Here is an 8,945-nt window from a genome sequence, read left to right as displayed (position 1 = left end):
AGCCACTCCGATCCCCTGCAGCAACTCCACTCCTTTGGCGGGAGCTTCATCAGGGTGGACTGAGCTCTGCCAACACTGCTCTCCCAGTTCCCACACCAGCCCCTGCATCCAGCGACTTGAGGGAGGTCTGTCAAATGCTCAGTCTACTCTGCTCTCATGTGGTTGGCCAGAGACCTTGGCAAAGTCTCAGCTCACTCAACAAATAGCTGCAGATGATCCTATGCCTGTTAGCTCTTATGGGAATGATCTGAATACCCTTTGACTTTAAATCTCGTAGGGGGCTTTGGATAATAAACCTAAATGTGCAAAATATGATTTAAAACATTGCCACAATTGACATTTGGGTACAGGAAACATGGTTAAATGGTTATGTATCTATAAAGACATTGAAGTAAATTATTATAATGTAGATAGGACAGATTACAGAAAGGGGGAGAAGTGGCCATATATGTCAAATCTAATTTCATGGCATACCAATCTTTAGATAATTTTTGTTCCCAAGACATTTGAGCTCCTGGTTGTAGATGTGTCCATAAACCAGAATACATTTTTATTTGTTTCTGGGATTTACCGCCCCCTGCTGCCATTGCGAATGCTATTGGTGCTATATCCAAGTATTTTAACGCCTTTCTTTTTTCCTCGGAGTTGGTCATTTTAGGGGATTTGAATCTGGATTGGCTGTCCCCGGCCTCAGATCAATTTAAGAGACACTGATTTGAAGTGGATTTAACAAGTGTTTTTTACACTCAGTGTATATAATATATTTTATTACTATTTTTATTTAAAAATACACCTCCCCAAAACACCCCAACCTGGTGGACACACAAAAGCTAACAAACAAGAAATTACCCTAACAAACTACAAAAGGACATAAACAGGATTGACATAAATAAACACAAAAAAAATAAAAATAAATACAACTCAACAAACAAAACAAAACAACTACTAGAATTTGTCTGGCGATCAGGAGCACCTTTCCTTTGTTTATGAAATCAGACCATCCCTCTTGACATGTTGTGTGGTCCCACTTATTAGTAAAATCTTGAGACCTCACACTTTCTTTTGCAATCAATCCTTCTAGTGTATAATAGTGTTTGAATAGTAGTGTTATTTTGAAAGCATCCAATACTAACATATTTGTTTTTTGAGTTTTAAAATGAAAACCTTCCCCAGCAGAATTAAGAGATTGTATATCGTTTTGTAAATGGAAAATATTTACATAAAAAAGCGGATTAGAACTAGAGCGGCAGCGAAACTCGAAATGCATCATTATGGATAAATAGAGGCTATTATAATCAGCAATGATCTGTCTGTTCTCTGTCCAAACTGAGCAGTATATCAGCAATGAGGGGATGTTGATGGATACACCTGAAACATCCTCAGAATCAGAGGCATCACCTTTATAAACAGGGCAATGCATAGCCACATTTGTTGTTTGGTGTAAATTAAACAAATATTTCTAAACTACCAGTGAGTGAAGCTGGATGGCTTTCCTCCTCTTCCTCTTTCTTTCTTTCTTTCTTTCTTTCTTTCTTTCTTTCTTTCTTTCTTTCTTTCTTTCTTTCTTTCTTTCTTTCTTTCTTTCTCTCTCTCTCTCTCTCTCTCTCTCTCTCTCTCTCTCTCTCTCTCTCTCTCTCTCTCTCTCTCTCTCTCTCTCTCTCTCTCTCTCTCCTTCACCTTACCCTCTCTCCTCTCTCTCTCTCTCTCTCTCTCTTTCTCTCTCTCTCTCTCTCTCTCTCTATCTCCTTCACCTTACCCTCTCTCTCTCTCTCTCTCTCTCTCTCTCCCTCCCTCTCTCTCTCTCTCTCTCTCTCTCTCTCTCTCTCTCTCTCTCTCTCTCTCTCTCTCTCTCTCTCTCTCTCTCTCTCTCTCTCTCTCTCTCTCTCTCTCTCTCTCACCTTACCCTCTCTCTCCTCTCTCTCTCTCTCTCTCTCTCTCTCTCCTCTCTCTCTCCTCTCCCCCTCCCCTCTCTCTTCTCTCTCCCCCATCCATTCTCCTCTCTCTCCCTCATCCTCTTTCCTCTCTGTCCCTCATCCTCTCTCCTCTCTCTCCCTCATCCTCTCTCCTCTCTCTCCTCTTATCAGGACGTGTTGGTCCCGGTGTGTGTGTCCTTGCTGTACCAACCAGTGCCGATCCATCTCCTCTCCCTCCTGGCCTGCATGTTGTCATAGAAACAGGGTCATGGCCGCCTTCAAGGGGATCTTGACACAGGAGTTCTGGCGTTGCATGGGGGCGGAGTTCCTAGCTATGATAATCTTTATCCTCCTCAGCCTGGGTTCCACCATCAACTGGGTGGCTGAGGAGCACCCACCCTGACCTAGTCCTCATCTCCCTCTGCTTCGGAATCAGCATCGCCACCCTGGTCAAGTGTTTTGGACACATCAGTGGAGCCCATATTAACCCTGCGGTGACCGCAGCCATGGTGGTGACCCAGTGACTCAGCCTGGCCAAGGCAGTGTTTTACCTCCTGGCACAGTGTCTGGGAGCAGTGGTGGGTGCAGCTGTGCTCTACGGGGTTCCTCCAGATGTTGTCAGGAGCGAGATGGGCGTCACATCAGTAAGAAGGAAGGGAGACAGAGTCTGAACTTTAACCTTGATTAGTTATCATGTTAGTTGTCATCATCACTGAAGAGGAACTCAAAGTTTAAGTTGTTATGGGTAGTCATTGTCCGAGTCTAAAATGGCACACTATTCCCTACATAGTGCACTACTTTTAATCAGAGTCCTATGGGCCCTGGTCAAATGTTGGCCCGGGATAAAACCAGTATCACGATACATGTTAGTATCGTGGCAAGGAAACAAAACAAAAACAAAAACACAAAGCAGATTTCATTTCTTTAGGAAAACAGCCCTAATGCTGGAAACAGCTATAGCATACTATATTTTACATACAGCAGGTTTTTAAAGGACCAAAGAGTTTTTTCATTTTTGCCATATGTCCCGGCTCTAGTCAAAAGTAATGCACTACACAGGGAAAGGGGTGGCATTTGGGATTTAGCCCTTGTCCTCAAGTCTACTGCACGTGCCTTACATCCTGTCTTGTTTGCTAACCAAGGTCATGTGACTCTCCCCAGGTGAACACCAGTATCTCTGTGGGCCATGCCCTGGTTGTAGAACTCTTCATCACCTTGGAAATCATCTTCACCATGTTCGCCACCTGTGACCCCAAATGCAGAGACCTGAAGGGCTCAGCTGCCCTGGCAATCGGCTTCTCTGTCTACATCGGACACCTGTTCGCTGTGAGTAGTACCTCAGATAGCCAACAGAGTTTGCCACTGTCATGACGTTGGCCTGTGGGTAAGGTTTATGACCCCCACATAAATACCTTTCTGCCCTCTCTCTCTTGACTCTACTGAAGAACTCTTGAATAGCCTTTGTTAAACATAGAGAGTCTGGGAACATCAAACGGTGGGGGGAAAGGAACCATATTTCGGTAATCCAACCAGTGGAAAATATGCATTGGTACTTAATGAATATGATGTCAGTTCGGTTGTCATCTGAGACATTATGACTGATGACAGGACGACATAAACTGTATCTGGGAAAGTCTACACATTCTAGTTATCAGATTCACATGGAATTGTTGTGCAATTTAAATGTTTAAATATAAAACTATTTGTGAAAAGATGAAATGTAATTTTAGCTTCCAAATGAGAGAATTGGGTTTTCATAAGGTTAGAGCTCTGCTCAATCAGTGGCCCGCCCCTGTGAAGAGACATGGGTTATAAACTATGAAACACACCCTTCTCTCCCTCCACTATATAAGCCCTTGACGAAAATGTAACCTCCTGTTCCGAGTACGCGAGGCCTGCAGCCTCTGCGTTAAAAGGGCAAATAACTTGCTGTTCCGGGTACATTAGGACGACGGTCCGATGTCAAATCAAATCAAATCAAATCAAATCAAATTTTATTAGTCACATACACATGGTTAGCAGATGTTAATGCGAGTGTAGCGAAATGCTTGTGCTTCTAGTTCCGACAATGCAGTAATAACCAACAGTAATCTAACCTAACAATTCCACACTACTACCTTACACACACACACAAGTGTAAGGGATAAAGAATATGTACATAAAGATATATGGATGAGTGGTGGTACAGAACGGCATGGCAGATGCAGTAGATGGTATAGAGTACGGTATATACATATGAGATGAGTACTGTAGGGTATGTAAACATAAAGTGGCATAGTTTAAAGTGGCTAGTGGTACATGTATTGCATAAAGATGGCAAGATGCAGTAGATGATATAGAGTACAGTATATATACATATGAGATGGGTAATGTAGGGTATGTAAACATTGTATTAAGTGGCATTGCTTAAAGTGGCTAGTGGTACATTTTTACATAATTTCCATCAATTCCCATTTTTAAAGTGGCTGGAGTTGAGTCAGTATGTTGGCAGCGGCCGCTAAATGTTAGTGGTGGCTGTTTAACAGTCTGATGGCCTTGAGATAGAAGCTGTTTTTCAGTCTCTCGGTCCCTGCTTTGATGCACCTGTACTGACCTCGCCTTCTGGATGATAGCGGGGTGAACAGGCAGTGGCTTGGGTGGTTGTTGTCCTTGATGATCTTTATGGCCTTCCTGTGACATCGGGTGGTGTAGGTGTCCTGGAGGGCAGGTAGTTTGCCCCTGGTGATGCGTTCTGCAGACCTCACTACCCTCTGGAGAGCCTTACGGTTGTGGGCGGAGCAGTTGCCGTACCAGGCGGTGATACAGCCCGACAGGATGCTCTCGATTGTGCATCTGTAGAAGTTTGTGAGTGCTTTTGGTGACAAGCCGAATTTCTTCAGCCTCCTGAGGTTGAAGAGGCGCTGCTGCGCCTTCTTCACAACGCTGTCTGTGTGGGTGGACCAGTTCAGTTTGTCCGTGATGTGTACACCGAGGAACTTAAAACTTTCCACCTTCTCCACTACTGACCCGTCGATGTGGATAGGGGGGTGCTCCCTCTGCTGTTTCCTGAAGTCCACAATCATCTCCTTTGTTTTGTTGACGTTGAGTATGAGGTTATTTTCCTGACACCACACTCCGAGGGCCCTCACCTCCTCCCTGTAGGCCGTCTCGTCGTTGTTGGTGATCAAGCCTACCACTGTAGTGTCATCCGCAAACTTGATGATTGAGTTGGAGGCGTGCATGGCCACGCAGTCGTGGGTGAACAGGGAGTACAGGAGAGGGCTCAGAACGCACCCTTGTGGGGCCCCAGTGTTGAGGATCAGCGGGGTGGAGATGTTGTTACCTACCCTCACCACCTGGGGGCGGCCCGTCAGGAAGTCCAGGACCCAGTTGCACAGGGCGGGGTCGAGACCCAGGGTCTCGAGCTTGATGACGAGTTTGGAGGGTACTATGGTGTTAAATGCTGAGCTGTAATCGATGAACAGCATTCTCACATGGGTATTCCTCTTGTCCAGATGGGTTAGGGCAGTGTGCAGTGTGGTTGCGATTGCGTCGTCTGTGGACCTATTGGGTCGGTAAGCAAATTGGAGTGGGTCTAGGGTGTCCGGTAGGGTGGAGGTGATATGGTCCTTGACTAGTCTCTCAAAGCACTTCATGATGACGGAAGTGAGTGCTACGGGGCGGTAGTCGTTTAGCTCAGTTACCTTAGCTTTCTTGGGAACAGGAACAATGGTGGCCCTCTTGAAGCATGTGGGAACAGCAGACTGGGATAAGGATTGATTGAATATGTCCGTAAACACACCAGCCAGCTGGTCTGCGCATGCTCTGAGGACGCGGCTGGGAATGCCGTCTGGGCCTGCAGCCTTGCGAGGGTTAACACGTTTAAATGTTTTACTCACCTCGGCTGCAGTGAAGGAGAGCCCGCAGGTTTTGGTAGGGGGCCGTGTCAGTGGCACTGTATTGTCCTCAAAGCGGGCAAAAAAGTTGTTTAGCCTGTCTGGGAGCAAGACATCCTGGTCCTCGACGGGGCTGGTTTTCTTTTTGTAATCCGTGATTGACTGTAGACCCTGCCACATACCTCTTGTGTCTGAGCTGTTGAATTTCGACTCGATTTTGTCTCTGTACTGAGACTTGGCCTGTTTGATTGCCTTGCGGAGAGAATAGCTACACTGTTTGTATTCGGTCATGCTTCCGGTCACCTTGCCCTGGTTAAAAGCAGTGGTTCGCGCTTTCAGTTTCACGCGAATGCTGCCGTCAATCCACGGTTTCTGGTTTGGGAATGTTTTTATCGTTGCTGTGGGTACGACATCGTCAATGCACTTCCTAATGAACTCGCTCACCGAATCAGCATATTCGTCAATATTGTTGTTGGACGCGATGCGGAACATATTCCAATCTGCGTGATCGAAGCAGTCTTGAAGCGTGGATTCAGATTGGTCGGACCAGCGTTGAACAGACCTGAGCGCGGGAGCTTGTTGTTTGAGTTTTTGTTTGTAGGCTGGAATCAACAAAATGGAGTCGTGGTCAGCTTTTCCGAAAGGGGGGCGGGGGAGGGCCTTATAAGCGTCGCGGAAATTAGTGTAACAATGGTCTAGTGTTTTTCCAGCCCTGGTAGCACAATCGATATGCTGATAGAATTTAGGGAGTTTTGTTTTTAGATTAGCCTTGTTAAAATCCCCAGCTACGATGAATGCAGCCTCAGGGTGTGTGGTTTCCAGTTTACAAAGAGTCAGATAAAGTTCGTTCAGGGCCATCGATGTGTCTGCTTGGGGGGGAATGTATACGGCTGTGATTATGATTGACGAGAATTCCCTTGGTAGATAATGCGGTCGACATTTGATTGTGAGGAGTTCTAGATCAGGTGAACAGAACGACTTGAGTTCTTGTGTGTTGTTATGATGATCACACCACTTCTCGTTAATCATAAGGCATACCCCCCCGCCCCTCTTCTTACCGGAAAGATGTTTGTTTCTGTCGGCGCGATGCATGGAGAAACCAGCTGGCTGCACCGACTCCGTTAGCGTCCCTTGAGTTAGCCATGTTTCCGTGAAGCAGAGCACGTTGCAATCCCTGATGTCTCTCTGGAATGCTACCCGTGCTCGGATTTCATCAACCTTATTGTCAAGAGACTGGACATTGGCGAGTAGTATGCTAGGGAGTGGAGCGCGATGTGCCCGTCTCCGAAGCCTGACCACGAGACCGCCACGTTTTCCCCTTTTTCGGCGTCGCACAGGGTCGCCGGCTGGGATCAGATCCATTGTATTGTGTGGAAGGCAAGACACTGGATCCGTTTCGGGAAAGTCATATTCCTGGTAGGAACGATGATGAGTTGACGTTAATCGTATATTCAGTAGTTCCTCCCGACTGTATGTAATGAAACCTAAGATTACCCGGGGTACCGATGTAAGAAATAACACGTAAAAAAACAAAATACTGCATATTTTCCAAGGAACGCGAAGCGAGGCAGCCATCTCTTTCCGGCGCCGGAAGTCGCGGAAGTCGATGTCAGAAGGATTCAGATAATAAATACAGAACGAAGCTAACCTCAGCGTGAGCTTTGGTTGCGAATGGTATGAACTTTGAACTCTTATTCACTACAGAAGTGATACCTCCTAGCCGTTGAGTTAGCAGCGGCCGCTGTAAACGTGGGCTAGGAAAGGACGGACGACGTATCCAGTCTAACACACAACGACGATACTACAACATATCCAATTTACCACCAGTGACATTCTTCCGAGGACAGGAAAATCTCTGTTGGCCAACACGGCCAGCATCTACGACCAACCTACCGAAGCGCAGCTCAGAGTAAATATTTATTACATTTTCCTTTTCCAAATGGGCGGTAATTTAGAATGCATAAGATACTGTATTTACAATAGCACAGCTTCTCCCTTTGTTCCTCAGTCTTCCCGCTCTTTCACTCAAACCCAACCCCCTTTCATTGTGTAACCACTTGTCATATCTGTTCCGTCCGCTAGGGACGTTTTCCTTTGTGACATAATTTGTAATCAAGGTATGATTCATTCTGTATATATGTAATTCTGTGTGATTAGTTAGGTATTTAGTAAATAAATAATTAAACCCAATTTTGTACTGCTGATTCAACTTGTTAGCCAGGGTTCGTGAAGATAACCAAGAATTCTACGATGTTCAGAGGAGACTGAAATAAGGTGATGATTAAATATTGACTGCTATTGATGTAAAATATTAATAGGTCTTTCAGAGTTTATTCGGAAGATAACAGCTCTATAAACACTCTTACATGGTGCCTCGACTTTCTAGTTAATTACATTTACATGATTAGCTCAATCAGGTAATATTAATTACAGAGAAAGGATTTTATAGAATAACATGTCATATCACTTAATCCGGCATAGCCAAAAACACGACACCACTCTTCATCAGTCAACAAACACTAACCCTAGCACTAACTCTAGCCCCTAAACCTAACCCAAGCCGTAGGTATCACTACTCTACCCTAAGCCCTCTGGTTGGAATGTCCCAATTAGTATATGTGTGTAATATCTCTCCTCTGTTTAGCTTCCCTACACTGGTGCCAGTGTGAACCCTGCTCGATCATTCGGACCTGCCATGGTCACCTGGAGCTGGGAGAACCACTGGGTAAGAGTGAACAAATGAAACACAACGCACAGAACCACATACAACCATATACAACCATACACAACCACACACAACCTACACACAACCACATGAAATCCCTGAAACCCAACCACGCACATCCTCTCTCACAACTTCACTCAACCACACAGGGGTAGATTCATACAACCACAATCACAAAAACATTGACGCAATGCACAACCACACAATAGCTGTATAAACTGCACACATTACCCTATGTGTTTACACACACAAAGAGAGAGCTCGAGCAGATAATTTAGTGGTTTCATGCATTGTGTGAATACAAATGTATGGTAAATAATGTATTGTAATATTTTGGAGTCACAGTAAAAGTGACTCCAAAGTGGCACAATATATTATTTACCATTCATTTCTATTGGGAACAAAATAATCTGAAACATAACCAAAACAAAC

At 45.1% G+C, this 8,945-nt stretch overlaps 1 pseudogene; it reads left to right on the top strand.

Annotated features, from left to right (window-relative positions):
- The first annotated feature begins 2,017 nt into the window (after window positions 1–2,017).
- On the top strand, window positions 2,018–8,531 carry LOC139540615 (aquaporin-4-like; annotated as a pseudogene).
- The last annotated feature ends 414 nt before the right edge of the window (window positions 8,532–8,945 follow it).

This window comes from Salvelinus alpinus, chromosome 16 (genome assembly GCF_045679555.1).
Source record: "Salvelinus alpinus chromosome 16, SLU_Salpinus.1, whole genome shotgun sequence".
NCBI lineage: Eukaryota > Metazoa > Chordata > Actinopteri > Salmoniformes > Salmonidae > Salvelinus > Salvelinus alpinus.
The sequence above is the reverse complement of the archived record's forward strand: the minus strand, read 5'-3'. Positions and strand labels throughout refer to the sequence as shown.